This window comes from Peromyscus californicus, unplaced genomic scaffold, assembly GCF_007827085.1.
Source record: "Peromyscus californicus insignis strain IS unplaced genomic scaffold, ASM782708v3 Scaffold_4__1_contigs__length_199733344, whole genome shotgun sequence".
NCBI classification, from domain to species: Eukaryota; Metazoa; Chordata; class Mammalia; order Rodentia; family Cricetidae; genus Peromyscus; species Peromyscus californicus.
In genome coordinates, this window is record NW_026294562.1 from 105,929,003 (window position 1) to 105,948,454 (window position 19,452).

Here is a 19,452-nt window from a genome sequence, read left to right on the forward strand (position 1 = left end):
ATTTGAATGAAAATGTCCCCATAGCCTCAGATATTTGAATACTTGGTCTTGAGTTGGTGGTACTCTTTGGGCAGGTTTTGCCAGTGTGGTCTTGCTGGGGGTAAGAGGTTTCAAAGCCAAAAGACATCCTCAGCTCACCTCGCTCAGTTTCCTGATTTTTTTTTTTAAGATGTGAGTTTTCAACTTTCAGGCCCAGCCACTCTGCCTCCACTCCTCATTATGGACTCCCTATCCCCGAGAGACCACAAGCCCAAATAAACTCTATCTTCTATAAGTTGCTTTGGCCATCATGTTTTAATCCCAGCAGTAGAAAAGTAACCACTACATATACTCTTGACCTCTAGCTTCCTCTATTGGAGGCAAGTATGAAGTAGCAGGAGAAAGAGAGAGAATGTCTGCCCAATTCTGCTGAATCAACTCTGGGGATGAATGGGTGATAGGCATTGCAGCCAGATCGCCCTTGTATCCTTAGGACTTCCTTTCATATAACCCCGATTCAATGATAAAGTTTAGAAAATTTAAGATTAATACTATTTTATAATACACACACTATTTTTCAAATTGTACCAATTATTCCAATAATATCCTTTATATAAAATTTCTCCTTGACCTAAGATCTAAACCCACATTATCTATTTAATTTTTATGTCTGTTTTTCCTCATTAGCTAGAGCTTATTTCTGTTGTTTATGATTGAAGGATTTTAATGGTATAGAGTCTGTTGTTTATGACCAAAGATCCAACACAATTTATCATCCGTTCCTAACCGACACTTTCATCTAGGCACAAAAGTCTGTCCCTTAGAAATCAGTATTGTAAGCCTCATTTTCATATTTATTTCTATTTTTACATAGGTATAGATGTATATCATATATACATATGTAACATATATATGAATATATATTAAGAAATTTATTCAGAATGACACTGTACATTCTCAATCTGTGATTTAAATCCAAGCCTATTTTATCCCAAACCCCTGGCTTATTTCATTTGAGGCTTGGAGATATTAGCAAATTGTAATCCCTCAGGAATCTTCCATGCTGGTTTGGAAAAAAAGAAAGACAGTTAATTAGAATAGATGACAGCGAATTTTAAACAGAGAAGTATGTACAAGGTGGAGATGAAACTTGATCAATAAATTTATATCAAGAAACATGGTCAGGGCTTCAATAGCAATGGAAGAAGATAAAATCAGTTTTCTTCCTTGGTGAAACTGAGTGTTTATAGATTGTCTGTCTACTGTCCAAAGTATGATTAATATCAATGCTGACCAGCTAACCTCCACCATCTGCACTGACAGTTACACATTTAGTTAGCTAACACTCTTAACTTTGACATCTGCTAATGTGACCATTACCTCGGGAATGTTAGGGACTCAAGCAGTTCCTATATGATTTCAATTCTTAGCTGACTGTTCTGATTAAGTTGACATTATCCAGTTCTGACATTTAGCTGTAACATATTACAAAGATCCTAATCTGTAAACGTGCATAAAAATCTGCCCTGTTTAGTCTGATAGTTTTAAAATATTGGCATTATAGAAGGAACTCTGAAGGCAAAGTGGTCTGATCCCTTCAAGAAATCTAGAGTTCTCTCTCTCTCTCTCTCTCTCTCTCTCTCTCTCTCTCTCTTTCTCTCTCTCTGAAAAGTAAGCATCAGGCAGGAGGAAAACCAGAGCTTCAAAACCAGAGCAAATAGCATCTGCTGTTTTGTGGGTTTAGTTCTGAATCTGGTGGCAAAGAGAAAATATGTAAAGGTGAGGAGCTTAGTTGATTGGGCATCTAGGGAGGTTGTTGGAAAAACTATGAATAGTCCAAGGGAAGCAAGAAGATGCTGACAAAGCAATGGGTCCCCTGCTGAGCCAGAAGCCTGAGACTTTGCTGAGGATCTCTGCATGGATGTGGGCCATCAGTGAAATACAGGAAGCATAGGGTAAATATATATTGGTGTCTTATTGCTCCCAATAACATACATTTAGCAGATAGGTTATCTTTTAATGCTTAACTCTATGTTGTTTATAAGTAACTTGCCTGGTAACAGTATGCACTCAAGCAATATTGTATTATATTATACTGAAAGATTTATCTTGGCTTGGCAGGGGCCAAGAGGTAGCACTTAAACACCCAAAGAGAGTATAAGTGCGGTTACCATAGTGGACATTGGACAGCCACCAGAGTAGCTTGGCTCATGTAGATTGCATTGGCCAGAGGATTGTAGACTTTTTTTTTTTTTTTTTTTTTTTACTAAACTCCTTGATTTTTCATAAACCAGAAGATTCTAGGTCAACGGAAGACAAGTTTAATCTGAATCATAAAAAGAGGCTCATGGCCCTACCAATCAGTTCTCAGACTTGAGACTCTTACAGAACACCCTGTAAGGGGAGACTGGGTACCCTTAAGGAAAGATACTACTAAAAAATTCATGTGATTAATATTTTGTCAGGATTTTCCTCAAAGGACACATAGCCTTTTATCTGAGTGACTGGACTGAGGAGAGAAAATCAGAACCTTTGGATACTACAGAGGCACAATGCCTCTGAACTGATCCTAGTTCTTAGGGATCCAAAACACCACTGTGGTCCACAGAGGAGGGCCTATGGAGGCCAGGCAATTATAGAGTTTTTATCCCAGGTTCCTCTGGAAATGGATCTAATAAGTCCTTGGACATGCCCTGTGGTCATTCCCCCGGTTACTGAAGCATAACTCTAGTAGGTAACACCGAGCAACTGACAGTCTCCACACTGCCTTTCTAACCTGTAGAGGACTGATCACCACCTTGGTGAGAAATAGTACTCATTGGCTGAGTGGAGTTGCCCCTTCCTTAGGAAAATGACAGATCCCCAAACAGTGCTTTGTTCCAGGAAGGATGACAGAGCTCAGCGTCAGCATCGAGGATCTGAAAGATTCCAGGGTGGTGTCCCATTCCCTTCCATTCCAATTATTTAACCTGCTTGTTCAGGGACACAGAACCTAGAGAACAAGAGGAAATCGTCACAAGTTTGAACAGGTGATATTTCTGACCGCAGGTGCCATACCAGGTGTGGTTTCATCAAATAAATTAGCACAGCAATTGAATTCAGCAAATCCGATTTCCTGTCCGTCCGTCAGTCCCCGTCCCCGTCCCCCCGTCCCCGTCCCCCCGTCCCCCGTCCCCTCCCCCCCCGGCTAATTTTCTTTCAGCTGGTACAACTAGCAACACACCTTTACAGTCTTTCCCTAAGCAAGTGTCACTTTTCTACCCTATGTCATAATTTAGTACACAGAGATCGCCGTCACTTTTTCCGTCTTCAAAATGCCACTCTGTTCTGTTCTGTTCCTGTTATGCTATCTGTTCATCGAGTGGACAAGAAGTAGAAAGTATTTCAGGCTTATTGGTTAAGATATGTGTCAGGCCCTGTGGTCTTAAGAGTGGGAGAACTATCCCTGACCCCCCACCTGCAACACTTGGGAGAACAGGCTCCACACCTCGCCAGGGCAGCACTATTGAGCGGAGGTGTGGGTGAGCTAGCCCCCGAAGTTGTGAGTATGGGAGAACTGCCCCCATTTCTCATCTGTCCTTGTGGCATAATGGGCGGGGGAAAGAAGCCCATCATCCCGCCCCCATCAACGCCTGGGGCATGTGGGGGAGCTGGGCCCTGTTGTCTTTAGAGTGAGAGAGCTATCCGTGATCCCCACCAGCTGCAACACTGTAGGAGAGCAGGCCCTACACGCTGCCGCCAGGGTAACTACAGCAGAGCCAACCCTGTTAGCGGAGATGTAAACATGGGACAGCGGTCTCCATTTCCCATCTGGCGGACGAACCCTACAGCTGCCCAGGCCCAGACCCCAGACCCAGGGTTATGACTTGGCCTGCCCCAACATCCACCCTCATCTATTATTTGCGAAGCACGTGAAGGGACCTGACCCACAGACCCACAGCTGCCGGTTCTCCACAACACAGGGCACCCGCGGGATGTCCAAGAAGAGTCCTAGTGGGGGCCCAACATCAAGGAGAGGAGACCAGGGGCCTCGAACCAAACCAATGGCTCTTTGCAATGAACACTTGCAAGTAGAGATGTATGGACCAAGGAATATATGGTGTGACTTGCAGCTTCCATGACAAGTTTTTTTTTTTTTTACTTTTCTCATTTTTTTTCTTCATTTTTTTCTCTTGAATTTTGTTTTATGGGTGTGTGTGTGTGCAGGTGCACAGGGCAGATGTGAAGGGACGGGGAATGACATGAATGGGATCAAGATACATGATGTGGCCGGGTGGTGGTGGCGCACGCCTTTAATCCCAGCACTCGGGAGGCAGAGGCAGGTGGATCTCTGTGAGTTCGAGGTTAACCTGGTCTACAGAGTGAGAGCCAGGACAGGCACCAAAACTACACAGAGAAACCCTGTCTCGAAAAAAACCAAAAAAAAAAAAAAAAAAAAAAAACCCAAAAAAAGTGATGTGAAAAACACAAAGAATAAATACATTTTATTAATAATAAAAAGATATGTGTCTGAACATGGGAAAAGTTTCAACAAAAATTCAGGGATTTGGGGCCAGAGACATGGCTCAGTAATTAAGAACATTTACTGCTCTTACAGAGGACCTGGGTTTGGTTCCCAGCACCCACACGGCGTCTCACAGCCATCTGTAACTCCAGTTCCAGGGGATCTGATGTCTTCTTCTGACCTCTTTGGGCACTGTTCGCATGCACAGATATATACACATTTATATGCAGGCAAAGCATACATGTACATAAAATGAAAGTAAATTTTAAAAAATCCAGGGACCTTAATGAAATTTCTAATGCTCCTTTGCTGTGGAAAAGGGGTGCAGGATAAGATGATATATATGGCTTATCTTACAATTAAAAAAAAAAAGATACACTACATAGTAGGCTCCTTTGGGTTTTGGAAGTGACGTTCCTCAATTTTCCTGCTTGTTCCATATTGAGAGCCGCTGGTAGTGAAAGTCTGTGAGAGTATACAGCAGTGACAACTAGTGTTCAGAAGGTCAACCTATCAGAACTAAGGAAGGGTTCTGTTAGAGGAAACCATCATGCAAGGCGTTATGGAATTACTGCCTTTTGAATGAACTGGCTGTCTCTTGTAAAACTTCTTGTGCAATAACAGCCATGATTCTCCCCATTTACCGTGCATCTCCATGTTATGTGTACATGTAATCTCATGACTGCATCTCAGTCTTGGGCACAACTTTCCCTATACATTTGGGGTAATTAGACAACTGCCCCAGCTGTGTTTGTTTTTCATAACATATATCTGGCCAGGGCCATTCTCCGGACAAAAGTATTTCAACAAAGATACCTTTTTCCAAGGACAAAACTGCACATAGATAAACATTAGCTCATCTCACTCACAGATAGAGAAAAGAACCACTAGCAATTAAATCCTCAAGTCCTTACCTTCACCCCAGGTTATTTACACAAGACCCTAACTTAAGAGATTTACTGCTCACATTCCTGGGAGGATGTTTTAGCCATTTGCTAGATATTGAGTTAAGGCAGTTTTCTTCCCACTGACCCAAGGAGATTGCCTCCAGGCCAGACAGGGCAAAAGGTGTCAAGCTTCTTTCTTGTGCAAATTAAGTTTTTATTCCTCCTCAGCCAGGTGGTATTCCTAGATTACTCGGAGTGAAAGTGCTTTTACTAACCAAATACTACATTCTCTGATATAGGTTGCTTAGCCACCTAGCATATGTCCCCCTCCCCATCAGAAAGCAGCTGCAGCTGGGATGAGCGGGAAAAGTGGCACCAAAGACAGTTTACTTTCTTGTGACTTATTGACCCCTAACATTTTACCTAGCCATTTCTAGATTATAGTTTGAGCACATAAATTCCCTAATTGATCTTAGCCTTTAGTTGACCCTACCAGAGAACTCCCCTTTAGTCACCCCCCTTTTGGGTTGTAATTGGAAGCTGACAATTAATTGCTTTATGTGTGGGTCCTTATCACCTCTCTCTGAGACCCTGAAAACTTCAAGCCTTGCATTACTTTGCCAAAGAATTACTGTGTGGGTATATATGCTGCTTCTCTGAGAGCACTGGGAGAATAGGATTGATGGAGAAGAACAAAGATAAAGACAGAGATGGAAAGAACTAGGTAGAATGATGAGAGAACAGCAGGAGGGACTGAGAGCAGGAGGGACCGAGAGGAGTTAAGTAAGAGAGCAGAAAAGAAACTGTGTAGACAGAATCGCCATAGAAGAATAAAGTGAATGGACTAAAGAACTCAGTGTGCTTAGATTCACTGAATATCCCTCAGATTAGACTCCTCAGCTGGTTGGTAGATTCTTCCACGAACCCTGGGAGCAAACAATATAGGCTGGACCTATTATTGTTTGCGTTAGTTCCATATGTCATTCTACCTGAAAATATGCTGCTAGTTTTGAATGGATGCTACACTAAGAGACTTCTTTGTACCAGGTCCAGGCTACTCTGCTATTTGGACCATGTGCCACAATTTATCAATGGTGCCTGACATTCCAATGGCAAATAGAGCTGCTGTTTGGAGTCTTTGGTAAACTTCTATGATGAATCACAGAAGAGTCCTTTAGAATCGTGAAGCAAAGCACTAATGTCTTCTGTGGACAATCATTTTCATTTTTTATAAAACAGCTGTGACTAGCTAGTAGGCCACAGAGATTGAATGCCTAGCCATGGGGCACCAACATACCAACGAACCTGAGCTGCCCATCATGCACTGAGTATCAGTTGAACCATCAAGCCAGAAAGCTGAGTGTACCCAGCAGTATCAAATGGAAGTGGTATACACATGACTAGGCTTGCGTTGACTCTGAAGGCTAAGTTACACGAAGACATCACCCAAATGTTTACAGTTCCCATCACTGCTACAATACTTTCTTGCTCCCAGCCTGTTCCTATGGCTTCAGGGGTTGTTCCCTACAACTCTTTGACAGAGAAAGAGAAAATTCAGGCCTTATTTACAGCTGTTTCCTTGTTTCCCCAGGACACACAGGCATCTTCAGGAGGTGCGCAGTGACTGCACTATATCCCTCTTTATGGGACAATCAGGGAGGATGTCCGAGAAAGAAACCCTCTTACTGGCTAGCACGTCACAGCACACCTGGCTCTTCACTTCTGCGTGGAATGACCAGACATGTGGTTCTATGGAGAGCTGTAGGCTGTGGTTGCTGGTTTGGTTGGATGGTCAGAGACTTGGGAGGAACATAATTGGAAATTAAGGACTAGGCATGCACATAGACCTTTCTTAGTGGGTTATGTTCTTATTTCATTTCTGTTGATACAATACCCTGACAACATGCAACTTAGGAAAGAAAGGGGATTATTATTACTTTTCAGTTTTTATTTACTTTTTCACACAATACATTTTGATCATATTTTGTCTACTCTCCCCAACTCTTCCCAGATCCTATCCACTTCCCTAACCACCCAACTTCAAGATTTTTCTCTAAAAGAAAAAAAAAAAACCAAAATCTAAGGGGAAAACAACAAAAAAACTAACTAAACAAACTAAAAGAAAATCAATAAGAAAAAAAAAACCAACCAAACAAACAAAAAACCAAAACCCAAACCCACCAAAGCCAAAACAGACAGACAAACAAGCAAGCAAACACAAACAGACAGTGCTCACACATAAAGCCATAAAGTCTTTCAACTCCTGGCGTGGGTCCTGCCCTGGAGTGTGGTTGGGATACCCAGCAACACCCCATCGGAGAAAACTGATATTCCCTTTCTCATCAGTTATATTTTCTTGGTTATGGATGGGACTTCATGATGTGCAAATTCACATGCCTATCTACACTCACCTCCATACTCTTACACTCACACACATTCTCACAGTTACACACACCCTCACACAAACACACTCACCTATTCTTACACACTCACACAGCCATACACACTTATACACATAATCATGTGCACACTTAAACTCAAATAATAGCACCCCCCCCCATACACACCACTACCACTCACACAAGCACACTCAACATTCACACTCAAACATATACTCGCCCCTCTTCCTTTACTCTCGCACAGTCTGTGTTGGTTCTGTTTCTTTCAAGAATCATGATTACTATAGCAGGCATTGGTGTTTGTGATGAGAATATTTAATTTCTGCTTAATAGGAAGGTTTACTTCACATGTTTAGTCCTAGTAAGCTGCTTATAAGTTACTTTTCTTGCAATACTAGGTACTCAAAAGTGTTGCATGGGATTAAGCTGACATTGGATAGAGTTACGCTACATAAAGTATTTGCCATCAATTCCTCAAAGCCCCGATAAAGGGGTTATTGGCAGATATAGCAACTATTTATTGGACAGATGTTGTAGAATAAATCTCAGTGACCTACCAGAGACACAAACAGATAAGACCCTTTTCTCTACTTTCACGGAGCCTCCTGACAAGGATCGCAGTTATGACTGTTGGTTGTCAATTTTATTACTCCTTATTCTTTCAATTCATACATTAATTTTCAAATTAGAAGTCTGTAGAATAAAACCAGCATCAGAATGAATGTCTGAGGTCGTTTGGGTGATCTAATCTAAACAATGGTGATGCAGACTTTTCCCCGTTTTGGGGCTGAAAGCCTCACTCATGCTAGGCAAATTCTCTACCATTGAGCGGTGTCCCAGCCCAGATCCATCCATTCAAAAAGCTCTAGGAAGAGCAATGTACTTCCTGTGTGATCTAGCCCTGTCTCTCAAAGCCAGTCCTGTGAAGTCTATTATTTGAACCTTCCAGTTTGGTGAATATAGTATATGTCTCCATTAACTTCTCTGATTTCTTTTGAATATGGGATACGAGGTGCTGTGGGATGGTCTGTATGTCAAATATGTTGCTGATTGGTCAATAAATAAATCACTGATTGGCCCGTGGCCAGGCAGGAAGTATAGATGGGACAAGGAGGAGAATAGAGCTGGGAAGTAGAAGGCTGAGTCAGGGAGACATGCCAGCCGCCATCAGGACAAGAAAGATGTAAAGTACCGGTAAGCCACAAGCCACATGGCAAGGTATAGATTAATAAAAATAGATTAATTTAAGCTGTAAGAACAGTTAGCAAGAAGCCTGCCATGGCCATACAGTTTGTAACCAATATAAATGTCTGTGTTTACTTGATCGGGTTTGAGCGGCTTGGGACTGGCGAGTGAGAGAGATTTGTCCTGACTATGGGCCAGACATCAGTTTCTTTTTGGTTTAAACATTGTCTTGTAGTTCTCAGCATACAGAGTCTGTGCATGCTTAATCAAATTTCTGACTACACTTTTTTTTCCTTGCAGCTATGGCTTTAAGATTTAGGGTTTTCAACAGATAATTACTATTATGTGGAAATAAAATTCACTTTGTCAATTGACTTTGTGTGCTTGCTAAAGTCACTAGTCAGTTACAGTATTATAGAAGAAGATTCCCCGGGGGGAGTTTTCTATGTAGGAAATCACGTTATCTGCACTTAGGGCCAGTATTAATTTTTTCTTTTGGGGCCACTTGCTATGTAGCTCAGGCTGGCCTCAAACTCATGCTTCTCCTGTCTCAAGCTTATGAACCTCTTGGCTAAATGTCACTTAGTTGTAGTATATTATTTTTCCATATTATTACACTTGCTAATATTCCACTGAATATTTTTGTATGTCTATTTATGAGAGATATTGGTTTAGACTTTCCTTTGTGTGATACCTGTATTTTATATTACTATAAAAGTAATGTTGGCTTAAAATGTGAGCTAGGAATTATTCCATCTTCTTTTGCTGTCTGGGAGAGGTTCTCTCTCTCTCTCTCTCCTCTCTCTCTCTCTCTCTCCTCTCTCTCCCTCCCTCCCTCCCTCCCTCTCCCTCCCTCCCTCCCTCCTCTCTCTCTCTCTCTCTCTCTCCTCTCTCTCTCTCTCTCTCTCTCTCTCTCTCTCTCTCTGTCTCTCTCTCTCAAAGTGAACAGATACTTTGTAGCTCAGACTGGTTTGGAAATTAATATATAGACCAGACTGGCTTCAAACTTGTGGTCCTTCAGTCTCATAGAATTATATATGTCCCACTATTATATATGTTTGCTGGAATAATATATGTCCCCATTATGCATGGCTGTTTCTCTTTTTGTGAGATCATCTTGCTCTACAGCCTAAATTGGTGTCAAACTGGTGATTCCTCGGCCTCAGCTTTGCAAGTGCTGGATTACAGGCATGTGCCACAGTAGCCAGCAACTCATTTCTTCTATTAATTTAAGTGTTTCAAAGAATCCATTAGTGAGCCGGGCGGTGGTGGCGCACAGCCTTTAATCCCAGCACTCGGGAGGCAGAGCCAGGCGGATCTCTGTGAGTTTGAGGCCAGCCTGGGCTACCAAGCGAGTTCCAGGAAAAGGCGCAAAGCTACACAGAGAAACCCTGTCTTGAAAAAAACCAAAAAAAAAAAAAAAAAAAAAAAAAAAAAAGAATCCATTAGTGAAAGTATCTAAATCTGGGTATTTCTTCTTCACAAACTTCATTAAAACTGTGGATTTAATTCAAATAGTATAATACTATTCAAACAATCCATTTTATCTTGGTGAGTTTGGGCGGTGGTTTGTGATTTTCAAAGAATGAGTCCATCTCACGGAAGTTGTAGAACTTGTGTATATAAAGTTGTTCATAGTGTTCTCTAGTTAGTCTTTTTTTTTTGTTGTTGATCTGTGGTAATATTCCTCATTTCATTCCTTGTACCTATGTCTTCTCTCTTCCTCTATTTATTAAATTTTATTAATATTTTTCTTCTTTTTTTATTTAAAAGTTTTTTCATTTTACATATAAACCACAGTTCCCCCCTCCCTCCTCCCCTCCTCCCACTTCTCCCACCTCCCCCTTACTCTGTCTCCCAACCACTCCTCAGAGAAGGTAAGGCCTCCCATAGGGAGTCAGCAAAGTCTGGCATATCAAGTTGTGGCAGGACCAAGCCCCTCCCCACTGCATCAAGGCTGAGCAAGGTATCCCTCCATAGGGAATGGACTCTAAAAGCCAGTTCATGCACCAGGCATAAATCCTAGTCCCACTGCCAGGGGCCTCACAAATTGCCCAAGCCACACAACTGTCACCCACATTCAGAGGGTCTAGTAATTTTATTAGTATTTTAAAAGTATGATTTAATTGATTTTCAGGGCCTTGCTTGTTGTCTGTTTAATTGATTTCTTCATTATCTCCTTTCTGCCTGCCTTAAGTTTCTTCTGCCCTTACTCTCCAGTTCCTTAGGGTGGAAGGCTTATTGATTTGAGCCCATACTCTGCTTCAGTTACATTAAGCTTGTGGGATTTCACTCTTTGAATCAGGTAATGGAATTGTGTGGTGATCGTCCCACATGTATTGGAAAAGGACATGCACTGTGCATTGTTGCTGGGCAGAGCACAGAGTCGATCAGCTTTAGCTGGGTGATGGTTGGCAGAGCACTGGGTCTACCAGATTTAGCTGGTTGATGATGGTTGGTAAGCACTGAGTGATCAGAACTGGTTGGTTGATGTTGGGCAGAGCACTGAGTGATCACATCTAGCTGGTTGATGACTGTTGGCAAGCATGGAATCGATCAGTCTATCAGATCTAGCTGGTTGATGATGATTGGCAGAGCACTGAGTCCATCAGTTGATCAGGTCTGGCTGGTTGATGGTTGGCAGAGTACTGAGTGGATCAGATCTGGCTGGTTGATGGTTGGCACAGTTGTTTTACAACCTCTCCCGATTTTCTGCCCACTAATTCTCCTGATGACTAACAAAGACACGCCTGTTGATGTCTCCAATTATGACTGTGGATCTGTCTCTATCTTCTTTCATTTCTGTCAAGTTTTTTCTCGTGCATTTTGAACCTGCTTTCAATGCGTGCACAATTAAGTACATTATGTCTTCTTGGTGGATTGACTCTTTTATCATGGTAATTCGTCCCTTTCTTTGAAGTCTGCTCTGTTTGATGTCCATGCAGTCACTCTGGCTTGCTTTTGATTACTGTTTTCATGGTATATCTTCTCCCATCATTTCACTTCTAACCTATGCACATCATCAGGTTTGAAGTGACTGTTTCACAAAGCATATAGTTGGATCATATTTTTTTTTTCCTGCTTTCTAACATCTCTTTTGTTTTGATGTGCTTGTACCGGTTTATGTTTGAAGTCATCACTGACATATTTACATTTAGGCTTTTTTACTGTATTATTTTTCTCTTAGTTTTCTTGATTTCTTTTGGATTTTTTTGAGCTTTTTAAAGGTTTATTGTGTTTTTGCCATGTCTTTGCTTTTTAGTTGTTGCTTCAGGACTTAAAACAGATGTCCATCTTGCTTTGTCCAGAAACAATATCTTATTATTTCGAGTGCAATGTGCAAATATGCTACCCAGGTCCCTTCTGTCCTTTTACTGAAAATCCATCCCAGAGTGCTGACCCTTCCATTTTCAACAGTGAAACGTATTTTAAAGAACTTAAAAATAATTTATTACGATTACCGAAACAGTTTCCACTTCTGCTGTTTCTTGATTCCCGAGGTTGCGAGTTCCTTTCTGGCCTCATTTCCACTGTCTGAAGAACGTCCCGGAGCAGCTCTGTGAGCACAGGTACTTGGGAGAAATCCCTTAGCTCAGTTCATCTGAGAATTTTCATTTGATCCTCTTTCCTGAAGGTTCTTTTCACTACACTCAGAATTATGAGCTGACATTTCTTTTCTTTCAGCACTTAGAAACGCTATGGGTCCTGACACAGTCATTTGAGTCATTGTTTCCCTGTAAGCCATGTGTTGTGTTTTCCCCTGAATACTTTCAACTAAAAGAAAAAAATCTTTAATGCATGTGTATGTACATATTCATGTGTGCACACGTGTAGGTGCACTTTCGTGTGTGTGTGCACGTGCGCGTGTGTGCATGTGGAGGCCAGAGGTTAATGTTGCGTGTCTTCCTTCATCATTCTCCACCTTATCTTTTGGGTCCAGGTTTCTGGTTGAACCTGGAGCTCATCAATTTGGTCAGACTGGCTAGCCAGTGAACTCTGCCAGTTTCTACCTCCCCAGCCGTAAGATTTCAGGCTTACACCCTGTTAGATGGTCCCGTGACCCCCGAGCCTCCAGTCCACCTTCCCAACCATACTTCCTCTGGCTGACTACGATGAATACTTTCATCAGCTTACTTTAGGCCCGCTGATTCTCTTCCTTTTCTTCTACACCTGGCCTGGCCAGCGGGTTTTGAGGCTACTGGTTCCATTTACTTTAGTTGTTATGTTTCACTTGCATCTGCTTTAAATCTATTGATTTTCTCAGACGTTCTATCTTACCAGCTGCTCCGAGCTTCTGTTCTTACTTTTATAATAGCTGCTTTAAAATCTCTATGAGACAATTCCCATATCTATGTCATCTCAAAATTGGCTAAATTGAGATTACTGTTTTTTCTTTTCTTTTTTAATATTTTTGGTTTTTCATGTGCCAACTATCCTGGATATATTTTTAATATAAGGTTCTACCTGGCAGTGGTGGCTCATGTGTTTAATCCCAGCACTTGGGAGGCAGAGACAGGCAGATCTCTGAGTTCAAGGCCAGCCTGGTCTACAGAGAGAGATAGATCCAGGAGGACAGGCTTCAAAGCTACGGAGAAACCCTGTCTTGATAAACCAAAAAAAAAAAAAAAAAGGAGGGGTGGGGAGGGAGGCGCTGGAGAGATGGCTCAGTGGTTAAGAGCACTGGCTGTTCTTCTAGAGGTCCTGAGTTCGATTCTCAGCAACCACATGGTGGCTCACAACCATCCATAATGAGATATGGTGCCCTCTTCTGGCCTGCAGGCATACATGCAGACAGAACACTGCATAATAAACAAACAAACAAACAAACAAACAAACAAACAAACAAATAAATCTTAAAAAAGGAAAAATAATATATATATAAGTTTGGGTATTATTTAAATCCTAGAGCATTTTTGAAGACTGGCTTTATTTTCATTTATTTAGTCTTTACTTTTTTTTTTTCCTTTTGAGACAGGGTTTTCACTATATAGCCCCCACTAGCCTGGAACTTTCTGTGTAGACCAGGCTGGCTTTGAACTCACAGAGCTCTGCCTGCCTCTGTCTCTGATATGCCACCACCTCTGGCCCATTTATTTATTCTTTTGTGTGGTGCTGAGAATTGAACACAGGGCTTTACGAGCTTTAGGTGAGGGCTCCGTCATGGAGATATATACTCACACCAAGTTGGGTATAGACAGCAATCATGAACACCCATTTGTAGACTGCGGTCCCTAAACTGGTTTTCAAAGACTTTGTAAAGCTATTTGGATCTGTTCTGCCCATGTGTCACTGGATGGGTCTAGGACCAGGCCATGGTCTATTTCTTAGCTTGGTTCTCCAAGCTTAGGGTCAGACCTGAGCATGTGGTACCAGGGATGTCTAGGCATCACATGTTCACCAACAGCTTTATGGGTTCCCTGTCAAGAGTTCCTCCCTCGCACTGTACAGCTCATGTTTTCTGTTTCCCCGAGAACCTCTTTTGGTTTTACAGTCAGAAGCCTCAAGCGTTATTTACCACTCTCTGACAGAATCTTCTGCAACTATACAAACTGCTTCTGAGGCCGATGGATGGGAAGCTGGAGAAAGATGCAATGGGCTCCCTCCATTCTTGAGACAACGCTCCAGTCAGCGGAGCAGCCCCCGTGTGTCCTAGTTAGGGTTAATGTTGTTGTGAAGAAACACCATAACAAAAGCAAGTTGAGGAGAAGAGGGTTTATTTGGCTTACACTTCTGTACCATTGAAGGAAGTCAGGACAGAAACTCAAGCAGGGCAGGAACCTCGAGGCAGGAGCTGATGCAGGGGCCGTGGAGGAGTGCTGCATGTTGGCCTGCTCCTCATGACTTGCTCCTTCCTTATGGCTTGCTCAGCCTGCTTTCTTGTATAACCCAGAACCACCAACCTAGGAATGGCTCCACTGACAATGGGCCTCCCCCTATGAATCACTAATTAAGAAAATGCCCTACAGGCTTGCCTGTAGCCTGATGTTATGGAGGCATTTTCCCAGGCAAGGCTCCCTCCTCTCAGATGACTCTAGCTTGTGTTGACATAAAATTAGCCAGCATACCTCAGACTGTGTATCTGTGGGCCTCTGAAGTCCGACCCTTCTAGAAGGTCCCTTTCCTGTTCTTTTCACAGGAAATAGTTGGTTGTCCTGTGCACTCACTTCTGGATATCCAGGTTCCCTTGAGCAGAGGCTGTGGGATCTCCAACAGTGAAAAAGAAGTATGCCCAGCGTCACCTCAGTGGGACTCTAGGTTCATGTCCGTATCCCCAATCTGCCTGCTTAGGTTTGCTTTTAGAGCGTGCAGGACTCTGCTCTATACATTCTATCAAGTTCTGCAGCTGCTCCTTTCTTGGTTTCAGAACCTGAAAGTTCTTCTAAGAGCAATTACATTGTGCCATGTTTGGTTGATATCCTTGGGAGGTCTGCCCTTTTTTTAAGGGAAACGGAGGGGTAGATCTGGGGGAGAGGTGGAGGGAGGGACTAGAAGGAGAGGAGGGAGGGGAAACTGCAGTTGGGATGTAATATATGAAAGAAGAATAAATAAAAGAGAAGAGAAAAGAACAATTGCAAGCAATAAAGGGAAAGCGAACTTAAGTCAGCATTTTTACATTGCGTTAATACCTCCAAATCTTACCTCTCCCAAGAGTAGGACTGACAGACTCTATGCCCGTCCTGTCCGGATATGGCAGTATACACATGGACTAGTCTTGCTTACAACAATAAAGCCCGATTGTTGTGATTGTTCCTACAAGCCTGAGGAGCTTGGAAACGTGGGGCCCAAGAACATAGGAAGCGGCGGCCCTCTGAAGAAATATCAGATTCAGGCTGGATGAAGTTCTGCAGTGTCACTTCCAGATGTCTCTCACAGATAAATGGCATGCAAAGTAAGGGGGGAATTACAAAATGGCTTCAGAAATAGAACAGGTATGAGGGAGATTAAATAACTGTCCTTACGGTATTCATGAGACAACTCAATGAAGTCAATGTGAACTGCCTAGCGCTGCCTGGCAAATGGTAGATGAAAGTTATTACTGCATCAAGCCAACTCTCAGAATCCCATCTCAGTCTCTTCATTTGTAAAGCATTGGCGACATCTCCTCAAAGCTGCTTAAGGACCTGAGGATTCCATCTTACCTGTGCAGAAAGGAAGGCAAGATACCACCAGTACCTAGTGTAATGCACATATCAACCACTAGATGGCAGATCAGGCCAGCCTATGTGGAACCCGGGATCCATGAGATGCTGGTCTTGTTTTGTAGTAAGAAGCTGCCTGATTTACCCACGGCAGCCAGCAAGCTTCTCTCTTGCTAGGTAGGCAGCATGGAGCTAAGGGTTAGAGTTGGTGGGGTCTTTAGGGAAACAAGTTCGTTTCTCTGCAGGGCAGAGAGGTAGTCCTCAGCTCCAGTTGGACCAGTGTTCAAGCATTTCCTAACTTAGCTGTGTCTGGATCTTTCATCTTGTCACCTGAGTCCCACTGCATCCCAACCCATCATGTATCACCTGTGTGCAAGTCCAGTCTGGTTCTGCTCTCTTCCTCCCCAGACTAGAGGCAAACTGTACCTATGTACCTACCCATACCTGACATCAGACGCCTTTCAGGGAAAGTTTACTAAGTGACTAAATAAACGCACCATGGTTATTCAGTTGGCTTTCACTAGCAGACTCTTGGTCAGGGTTTATACATTTCCGTTTTGTTTCTGAGCCCAAGAGGTAGCCTGGCTAACATAAATAGCATGCTAATTCCTGAAACTCAATTGCTTAGGCTCAAATCTTAGTTGTTCCATTTGCTAGCTGTATGTCCTTCCCAATATGCCTCAGTTTCTCCTCTTGAAGACCGGGGACACTAAGGGCACCTCTTTGAGTACCCTATGGCCAGGGTTAAATGAGCAGATGTACTAGAGAGCTTAGAAAATGCCCGGCACGTCGTAGGATCCCTGTCCGTGTTGACTGCCTTCTGAAACTTGCCTTGCCCTGAGGAAGACTGCAAAATGCATCCGAAGAAGATTTACCAAGGGCCTGGCATGCCTGCCTGACCCTGGCAGCAGCATCTAAGGAAAAGAAGTTCTTCCTCCTCCTCCTCATTGTCACATCACTGACGGTTTGAGGGTGCCCAGGGTAAGTCTCCAGCTCCATGAGTCAGGGACACTGCATTATCCACCTTCTTCCAGCCTCGGGCTCAGCAGTGGCTTCTTCAGGTGGCTACATGAGAGTGCTGGGAACAGCACATTTACCACAGAGGGATTAGCTCCACAGTGGCTCAAGGACCAGAAAGCACCAGGGCAAAAGAGGAAGGACCCCAAGGCTTATTTTCCTCTATTTCTTCACCAGAGCCTATTGTGCTTTTGAGGCAGCTTCTGAGAGCCATTGTTCAGACAGGAGTGGAGCCTACGACCTCGAGGAGCTCATCTTGTTTGTTTTTAAAACTATGTATGTATGTGTGCATGCATATATATATATATATATATACACACACACACACATACATATGTATATTTTCATTTGTTTGTGTGCACATGGGTGTGGAGTTCAAGGAACAATTTTCAGTAGCGTGTTCTCTCCTTCCACCATGTGGGTCCTGATGTCACCATGTGGGAACTTATGTCACCAGACTTGGCAGCAAGGACCTTTACCTGCTGAGGCAACTTAGAGGCTCTAGTCCTATATTTTGTTATGGGAAGCCATGTCCTGCCTGATCGCACATTAGTAAGGATTTCTCTTCTCTTCCTAGATCAGAGGCATACAGAAAGCTAAGAGAGAGAATCAGAGAAGCCATTTAGATGTAATATGTGTACACGGCTGGCTGTAGGTCACCAGGGATGCTGTATGAAGGTCACCTGAACTCCAGGAAGTGAAGGAACTGGACAGGAGACTGGTGTTGGCCAGCCTTTGTGCAAGGCAGGCTGAAGAGACGGCAAAGTGACCACTAGGTGGTGCTATCAGTGTGACGAAATCATGAGTGTAGCTATGAGAGTGTCAGCAGGAGAGCTGGCAAACGTCTCCGAGAGAAGACAATCTCAAGAGTCCTCATCTAAATACATTGCAGCCCTCTAGTGAGACTTGGGGTGGGAGTGGAGACTGACTTCGGAAACATGCAGGACTGTGCAAGGGGAGACACTAGGAGAGAAGGAGGCAAGTGAAGACTATGTGGCTGTCCGCCTTCTAGTCATCTCTTCTATTCAACTCTCAGCCCCTCTGCTGCCGTACTCTTGAGAGGCTGTCCTAGCATGCCTTGGTCCCTTTGCCCCACCACGTCTTCCACCTGAAATACCCCTTTTCATTTCTCTCTCTCTCTCTCTCTCTCTCTCTCTCTCTCTCTCTCTCTCTCCCCCCCCCCCCCTCTTCGAGACAGGGTTTCTCTGTGCAGTTTTGGTGCCTGTCCAGGAACTCGCTTTGTAGACCAGGCTGGCCTTGAACTCACAGAGATCCGCCTGGCTCCGCCTCCCAAGTGCTGGGATTAAAGGCGTGCGCCACCACCAAGCTCCTTTCTCTTTTGACTCAGTCAAGGTGTCACCTTCTTCTGGAATCCTATGATCTCGCCCCCAAAGGAACAACTGGCTTATAGCTTCTTTCTAACTCATTTTCCTCACACCTCCTCCTAGCACTTTGGTAGACTCGGGTGTTTATCATCAAGCCAGGGGTTTCTGGGTTTGCTTGATTCGAAGATCTTGGCTGACTTCAAGAAGCAGACAGCCACAACCCAACACATCCGAGGACTTTCCCACCCACACAGCATAGCCACTCCTTTGGAAATCCAGTGCCCACTTTGTATCAGGGGTCTTGAGAATGTCCTAGAATGCTGAGAGATTATCAACACTGGATAAGCAATATGGACACGACATGGCTTATATAACCCAGCATAAGATGAAAATAGAGGGTCCTCCCCCCTTAAAAAAAGAAAAAGAAGGAATTCAAGATGGTGACAGCAGGACACTGAACAGGGTCCTAAGCATGCAGCTCTGTAGGGTTGCACTGGCCACACCCATGTGGCCGGCTCCAAGTGTAGGAATGCAATACAATCTCAGGTGAGCCTGTATCTGCTGATGGGAACTTGAGACGTGGTTGTCCATCTCCCAGTTTCTTCAGTGCATGAAGCCCTTCACATGGGAAATTCCTTGGTTCCCCAACCTTAATACTAAGAGAGATAGTTTAGAATGTGGCATTAGGTAATCCTAGATTCATATTCTGATTCCATCATTAGACACAAATCATGAACCTACAGCTCCTCTGCAACACCATGTATTGCCTGTGGTTGTGGGTTCAATAAAGATGGATGCCTACTCTGTCTACTGAGACCTCACCATTAAGACATACTACTTGTCCCCAGAAATATCTGGTCAGGGAGACTGAGGCAGACATTGGGCCTAAGAGTTGAGTAACACTTGCTCAGTGGGGATCATCTCCTGTGTGCTTTTGGAACACAATAGGATCAGGTAAGGAATGACGGGGAGGAGTCCAGAGACCCAGGGGAGGTTGTACAGAATCACAGAGATGTG